This window comes from Tasmannia lanceolata, unplaced genomic scaffold (genome assembly GCF_043159265.1).
Source record: "Tasmannia lanceolata isolate RefF3 unplaced genomic scaffold, GAP_Taslan_0.1 ptg000029l, whole genome shotgun sequence".
Taxonomy (NCBI): domain Eukaryota; kingdom Viridiplantae; phylum Streptophyta; class Magnoliopsida; order Canellales; family Winteraceae; genus Tasmannia; species Tasmannia lanceolata.
Genome location: NW_027518706.1, coordinates 9,488,875 through 9,497,835, shown reverse-complemented (window position 1 = coordinate 9,497,835; position 8,961 = coordinate 9,488,875).

Sequence of the window (8,961 nt, the reverse complement as noted above, 5' to 3'; positions counted from 1 at the left end):
TTTGGGGTCAAACCAAACCGTTGCCCCCGATTTCCAATGATTATGGGTATGGGGTGGCAAAATTGGCCGAATTGAACCGAAATCGAGCTGAAACCGAACCGAAAAATCATTTTCGGTTTGGTTAAGCCAAACCGATTCAAATTTCGGTTCGGTTCAATTCAATTCAGTAGAACCAAACCGATTCAAATTTCGGTTCGGTTCGGTTTGGGGGTCAAACCGAACCGAAACCGGACCGTTGCCACCCCTAACCTTGGTGAGCCGCTTTCACTTCCGCCTCCGTAGCATCGGCTATCCCAATGGGGCCAGCAAAGGCCCACAACACCTCTCCTAGACTATTCCTTAAGACACCACCAATTCCTGCCGGTCCCGGATTATCAAAGCTAGAACCATCAAAATTAAATTTAACAAAGGCCGGTCCAGGAGATACCCACTCTTGGGAAACTTTATGCTTGGAGTCCGCTGAACAACTCAGCACTCTCCATCCTTCCCAAAGATCATATGCAAATACAAACTTGAAAGATGGAAAGAATTTCACCCAAGAGATCTTTGGGGCAATAACTCTAATGAATAGAAATTCAAGGTTTTGTGAAACCCCTTTGAATACTCTAGCAGTCTTTTCTTTCCATAGCACCCAAATAATGGCTAGGAAGGACACATTCCATAGTGTTTGTTTTGCCTTTTTTCTTCCAAGGTACTAAAGACGAACTTTGGAGGAGGTCCACAAGCTTTTTAGGGAAAACCCAGGAAATGCCAAATCTGCAGGGCAACTTACTCCACACCTCTCTAGCTAATTTACAATGAAGAAGAAGATGATTCGGTGATTCACCCGCCTCAATGCGTAGAGATACTAGTCAAGATTAGGTTAATCTTTATTTAGTTGTTTTCATCCTTATGATAAGAGCTTTCGAGATCTTTATATGCTGTTGAGTGTTTAATATAAACACTCATTAGCTTCTCTCTAAAGGAATTCGTCCTTGGCGGTTTGCTAGATATTTTGATGAAATGCAAGATCGGGTAGAGACCTCTTCAATTGTATTTCAGCATGTGTGTCGTTCAGTAAATGCGTGTGGGTGATAGGCTTGCTAGGGAAGGGGTTGAGAAGGAAGGCTTGGAGTTCTTTGACTTCTTGCCTCCTTAGTTCTTTTTTATCTTTTCATTGTATCTATCTTCCTCTTATTTTTCTTTGTACTTGACCATCATGGTCTTTCTTTAATGAAATTCTTTACCATTCAAAAAAAATGGAATGAAGAATTTTGACTCAAAAGTTGTCTTTGAGCACAAAAGAGGACTGGCTCTTCCCTCAAAGTGGGTCGAGAGGCTGATCTTCCCTCTAAGAGAATCAGTCACATTGTGAATATATCGATTCCAATAATTTTTCTTTTAATTTTCCTTGGTGAATAACTTCAGTAGTTTTCAATCATTCTTTCAAATTCATAGAATCAAATCATAAATGAAAAAAAAAATAAAAAAAATGAAAGCACCAACAGTCTGCTGCATGAAGTATCCTTTAGTGGCTTCATCTGATTCTACGCAGAGACCCTGATTATTGGAAGGAGAATCCTTTGACTCAGATGCCATTGATGAACAAAACAAGCGAAATTGACTATAATTCTGCAAACCCAAGTTGAGAAAAATGGAGATGAAAGATTGGGATTTTCTCTAGAAATGAAGAAATATATATATATATATATATATATATATATATATATATATATATATATATATATATATATAGAGAGAGAGAGAGAGAGAGAGAGAGAGAGGAATATGTTCGTGCGCTCAAGCTCTAATAAGGAATGGTGCGCTTGAGTGCACCAATCACATGGGTCCCACAATTTCTGTGAGGATCCAAACCATTCATTTGCAAGGGCCTATCATAGATAGGGTGTGTACCAAAAATCAGCTCCATTGAATCATCCTAACCCCTCCAAAAGTGGAGGGCAAAAATGGGCAGATTTGTGGTATGTCCATTTTGACCTCCACAAATGGATGGGTTAGGATGATCCTATGGAGCTGATTTTTTGTACACACCCTATCTATGTAAGGCTCTTTCTAGTGAATGCTTTGGATCATCCTAACAATGTGGGCCTCATTGGTTTGAGAGCTCAAGCTCACGAATATGTTCCAACGCTCAAGCTCACAATCATTTTCCTCATATATATATATATATATATATATATGTAGAGAGAGAGAGAGAGAGAGAGAGAGAGAGGAAAAAGAAGACCTTTCTTTATGGGTCAGAAAAGATAAAGTGAGATGAAGATGAGGGGATTTTGATGGGGAAGCGAAAGAGAGAATGAAGAGAGAGTGAGGAAGAGATGAAGGAGGAGGCCATGGGCTAAATTGAAAGAGAGAGAACTCACATGCAGAACAATTGTAGTCTCAGACCCTAATCCTGCTGTTGAAATGTTTGGATATTCTTCCTTTTATGTGGTATATAGTATATACTAGTATTAATATAGTCCTGCATGTGGGGCCCATGTGATCCAAAAGATGGGCCCAATGTCTTCCCCTAATCAGAACCGTTGATCTGTTTTTCTAGTGTAAGGCTGCATGATCATGGGAAATGTTATGAGCACAGCCTTATTTTATTTTTTGCACAAACCCTGCTGTCTTTTCTTCTTTAGTTGGCTAATACCTCATGTTTTGGGAAATGTAATAACCTTTTGACAGCTCTTTAAATTAAACACTAAAAAGACAAGATGGGTTAGGTAAATATCAAAGGGTTTTGCTAACGCGAGCCCTAATGGGCACCCCGTTAAGGTGCATTGGAAATGATATTTTACATGTCGTTTGATAATAAATTCACAGAATATGAATATTTTTATCAAATGGTGTGTAAAATGATTGTAAAATATCATTTCCAACGCACCTTAACAGGTGCCCTAAGGGCACTCGTGTTGGCAAAACCCAATATCAAAATATAGTTGTTTTGATATCATTTACTGTAAATATTAATGCTCCAATAATTTATAATCTCACATATCTTATGGGATTTGCTAGTGACCATCACAGAAGGCATTTTGCGGGCCGCTTGTTCCATGAGCATGGTTTAAAATTTCAGTTTCGGTACTGGTTTTGGACCCATGAAATTTCGAAATTTCAACCAATTTCAAAATTTCGGTCGAAATCCGGTACAAAAAAAAGACTCCTATTTTATTCAATATTAAATTTAAGTAGAAATTTCGGTCAAATATTAAAATAATAAAAAAAAAGGGCAAATCATTAAAAAAATGCAAAGTTTATGCGAAATTGTGAACAAATGGTATTGATTTGAAATTTATAAAAAAGGTGTTGTCAGGTGAGAGAAGATGGCTTTTAGGACAAATATACTCCTCCTACCTCTTTTTTCTCTCTACCTTTTTGCACCTATCCCTATGCACTTATTACCTTCTCACCTACCACCTTCTTCTTCCTCAAGACTTTTCTAACGTGGAAAACTCCATGGAAGGGTTTTGAAGGTTGCCATTTACAACAGGGTTTGGTAATCATGAGGCTTTATTCATGATAAACTTAACGAAGCAGTGTTACAAAATGCAAAGAAAATGAATTTTGAGCTTAAAACTGAATTTTGTTGTTTTCCTCATTTTCAAGATAAATCCATTTTCTTTGCATTTTTTTATTCTAAAACATCAAAATCAAGCTTCAATTTATGGTTGCCTGCATGACACTAAGATCACACTGTATATCCCTATTATCCTTCGATTTTTTACTCAATTTGAAAATAAAAATCTTTGAAATTATCCCTATTCTACTGGCTTCCGTCGGAAGTCCGAACAAAACTTCGAACTTCCGAGTCGGACTTCCGAACAAACATTCGGACTTCCGACGGAAGACAGTCAAACTCTGTAGTTCGGTAATTGGCATGTGTTAGAGCATCATTTTGGTATTTTTTCGTAATTTTAATACTTTGCTTCCATTTTTTCGTAATTTTTCATTTAAAACTTAGCACTTGCCACAAATCCGTAATGATTACTATTTTTTGCAAGTAATGATTACTATTTTTTGCAATTATGCTTTTGCTAGCCACCTTTGCACCCATATTACTTCTGCCAATCTTTGCATCAAAGGATGGGCCACAAGTCGAGAAGTTGCCTCGGCAAAGGTGGCTAGCAAATTCCCATACAAAAAAAGGGAAATGTTATCCGCACTACTGTATTTTGATGAGGGCACTCCTCATTTAATTAAAAGTACGGTATGGCCCCCCACAGGATGATCCAAAGCGTCAATTAGATGGGCCACAGCCTAAATTGGTTGTGTCCCAAAAATCATTTCCATAGGTTGATCCTAACCCTCTGATCTATAGAGGGTTAGGACCAACCCTCTAACATTCTGATCAGAGGGTTAGGATAAACCTACGGAAATGCTTTTTGGGGCACAACCTATTTAGGCTGTGGCCCATCTAATGGACGGTTTGGATCATCCTATGGTGCGGGCCATACCGTACTTTTAATAAAGTGAGGAGTGTCCTCATCAAAATATGGTAGTGCGGATAACATTTCCCAAAAACATCTTAAAAAATACTGCAAAAATCCGAGTGACACGCGGGTCGACCGGCCCATACGGGCCCGGCGTGGGAACCACTAGGGAACCACATTTTATACCCCGGAACCACTAGGGAACCACATTTTCTACCCCGGAACCACTAGGGAACCAAATTTTATACCTCGGAACCACTAGGGAACCACATTGTATACCCCGGAACCACTAGGGAACCACATTTTCTACCTCGGAACCACTAGAGAAACACATTTTATACGCCGGAACCACTAGGGAACCACATTTTATACCTCGGAACCACTACGGAACCATATTTTATACCCCAGAACCATTACGGAACCACATTTTATACCTCAGAACCACTATGGAACCACATTTTATACCTCAGAACCACTAGGGAACCACATTTTATACCCTCGAACCACTACCGAACCACATTTTATGCATCGGAACCACTAGGGAACCACATTTTCTACCCCTGAACCACTAGGGAAACACATTTTATACCTCGGAACCACTAAGGAACCACATTTTCTACTCCGGAACCACTAAGGAACCACATTTTCTACTCCAAGACCACTAGGGAACCACATTTTCTACCCCGGAACCACTAGGGAGCCACATTTTATACCCTGGAACCACTAGGGAACCACATTTTATACCTCGGAACCACTACGGAACCACATTCTTTACTCCGGAACCACTACGGAACCATATTTTATACCCCGGAACCACTACGGAACCACATTTTATACCTCAGAACCACTAAGGAACCACATTTTATACCCCGGAACCACTAGGGAACCACATTTTATACCCCGGAACTACTAGGGAACCACATTTTCTACCCCGGAACCACTACGGAACCACATTTTATACCTCGGAACCACTAGGGAACCACATTTTATACCCCGGAACCATTAGGGAACCACATTTTATACCCCCGGAACCATTAGGAGGGGTATATTTGTCCTAAAAGCCATTTTCTCTCACCTGACAACACATTTTTTATATTTTCAAATCACTACCCTTTATTCACAATTTAGACAAAACTTTGCATTTTTTTAATGATTTGCCCTAAAAAATAGGTTTTTTGGTTGAAATTTTGGAAAAAAATAAAATAAAATTTCGGCCAAAATTTCGAAATTTCCGCCGAAATAAAATACCATTTCAGAAAAGTGACATTTCGGTGTCGGTCTCCACCGAAATCCGAATTTCGGTCGAAATTAAAAACCATGTCCATGAGAGAAAAACCACATAGGCTCACTTTTCAACAGATTTTGTCTTATTCTTGAGGCGGTTGCTCTCTCATGTAGGGGGGCAACTCTGGTCGGGTTGGTTCAGGTTGAGTAGGGGTGTTCATTCCGTTTTAACCGAACCGAATAACCCCAAAATTAATAACCGAAATAAATTCGGTTAGCTTAAATCGTTAACCGAAACCGAATTTGTAATTCGGTTAATCGGTTAGTTCGGTTAAAACCGAATTTGTTTCTGTAGACTGTTGAGAATGAGAAAACAAGTTGAAGTCTTTATTACAAGACCAGCCGGATTCCGGCAACCTCGCCGGATATGATGATTCTTGGTCGGAAGAGAAGAAAATTCGATCGTTGTTGATTTAAAGGATGAAAAGAAATAGGAAAAGTGACGCCTAGGATTGGAAGAAAAACTCGATGATTTAAAGGGATTGTGGCTGATTTTTATGGAAGGCTTTGGTAATAGAGATGAAGAGTTTTGTAGGAATGAAGGAAAAAATGACGATTAAAGTACCTAGAATGGCTGATTTTTGGGGATGAAGAGTCGTGTAGATAGAGAGGGAATAAAGGCTTTCGTAATATACATGAAGAGTTGTGCAGGAATAGGGATTTGGTAATACTTGCGTGTGTGGAGAGAGGAGAGCACGTCGCAGCAGCTGTCACCACTAAAATAAAATAAAAAACCTTTCCCGCTTATTATACTATTATAGTAGATAAATTGAATTTCAAATTCTCTTCTCTTGACAAAGAAGACACAAAGGATATATATAAAATAATTTCAAGTTCAAGACATCCCGCCTCAACTGCTGGTTCTTATTGATCGCGACTCCACTGGAGCCCCCCATTATAGATTGTAATTTAATTTTCCATGTTTAATGCCTCTATAAAGGTCCTCCCTCTTTTCCTCTGGTGCCTTGGGGAGCCTGTTCCCCTTTGCTTGGCTTTTAAGCCCCCTTGATTCTGTAATCCTTTCTTTTTTCAATATATCTAGTCGGGGTCCTGCCTAACCCCAGCTTACCTACCAAAAAAAAAAAAAAAACAGAATATATATAAAATAATATGCAAGATTAAAAAATGGGGTGTTATAACTTATAATATACAGATGGTGTACTCTCGTCAGATGTCAGATCTATAGCAAACAAAGAAAAAAGAAAATATATATATATATATATATATATAATGGTATGTAAGATTAAAAAATTTAGTGTTAGGTCTAACATGTAAGAGCATTATTTTATGCAAGGGCATTATTGGACTGCAGAACAGAAATAATTTTTGTACATCTGAACTAATACAAATCGGTTTTTCGGTCTAACCGAATAATTTCTTGTTTAGACCGAAACTGATAACCGAAAAATACAAGATTTATTAACCGAAATATAATTCGGTTCGGTCGGTTCATTCGGTTAAAACCGAATAGTGCACACCTGGTTGAGGCCAACCCTAGCCTAGCCCTAGCCCGTGGAGGGTTCTATACTGAGCACATAAAATCTTCTCCATATGATGATCCTAACCCACTGATTTGTAGAGGTTTAAAATTGATGGTGCAGGATAGAAACCTCCACGGATCATAGGGTTAGGATCATCCTATGGAGAGGATTTTAGGGTACACCTTTCTACATCAGGGTCCAACGAAAGAATGGTTTGGATCATCCAAACACTGTGGACCCCTCTGTATTTTTGGGCTGTATGTGTCTACATACGATGATGCTAACCCATTGATTTACAAATATTTCTAAGATGTTTTTGTTCTTTAAACTTTTTGAGCCATCTATTTTGCACTATTTTTAATGGAGGGTTAGGATCATATGATGGGCAAGATTCATCGGGCAACTTATCTACTTATCCATCGTGGAGACCGAAAAATGAACAGCTTAGATCATCTAGATAGGTCGGTCTCACTTTTTGTTTGTAGGCGTGTATTTTCAATGGAATATAGATATTCCCACAGAAATGGGCTGACTCAAAAAGTAAAATGGGCCTACCTGTTTCGATAATCTAAACCGTTCATTTCTTGGTCCCACCATAGATATGCAGTACCCCAAAATCTCCTCCATAGATCATCACCATAGGATGATGCTAACCATTCTTTCTTTGGGCCTACTTCATAGGATGACCTAAACCGTTCATTTGTCGAGCAATAACATAAATAGAGTTTTTATACGGTCCTGTATAGTCCAGTATTTTTCAAAAAGTATTGCATGGCTTATACCATAGGATGATCGAAACTGTCCATTTGATGGGCCACAATGTAAATAAGTTGTTCCCGAAAAACCATTTCCATATGATGATCCCAACTCTCCGATCTATTAAGGTTTTCATTATACACAGTTCCTTTACAGATCGGATGGCTAGGATCATCCTATTGAAAAAATTTGTCGGGCACAACATATAAATAGACGGTTTGGATCATCTTATGGTGTAAGCCATACAGTATGTTTTGAAAATGGATAATCTTACGGTGTAAGCCGTAGAATACATTTTGAAAAATACTGGACTAGACAATTTTACGCCATATAAAATGTCACATAAATAAGTTGCACCCCTTAGATCATTTCCATAGGATGATCCTAACCCTCCGATCTATGAAGGTTGTATAATGTGCAGTCCATCTATAGATCGGAGGGATAGGATTATCCTATGGACATGATCTATGTGGTAGAGCCTATTTACATTATGGCCTTACAAATTAATGGTTTAGATCATTCTGTGAAGTGGGTCCCATTGCACTTTATGGAAAATGCTAGACATCACGCGTACTCACCAATATAATGGGGATAAAATAAAAAAAGATTATCTGTCCCAATCTCTACCTTCCAGTGTCCTTGAAAATATCAAACGACAAACATAATGGAAAAGGTTGGATTGGAAAAGAGTCGTTTTTAATCTCTGCTGTTTCCACGTTAAGGTTCTGCCAATACTGTCCTACTTATTCAATGCTTTTGTTTGTTTGCTCCCAAACAGCACAGAAAAGATGTGGATTCATCCAAGATTATCACCCATCAAAATCAAATAAGAGAAATCCGACTTGAAGACAAATCAACAACAAAACTAAAATATTTCTAACACTTCAATCCATGCACTTCACTAAACCACAAAAAAAAACCCATCACTAAGTCAAAACTACCAATAAGAAAATCACTCCTAAACTACCAAAACTTAAAAAACTCACCATAGGAAAAGACCCAGTAAAGAAACAGCTACTAAG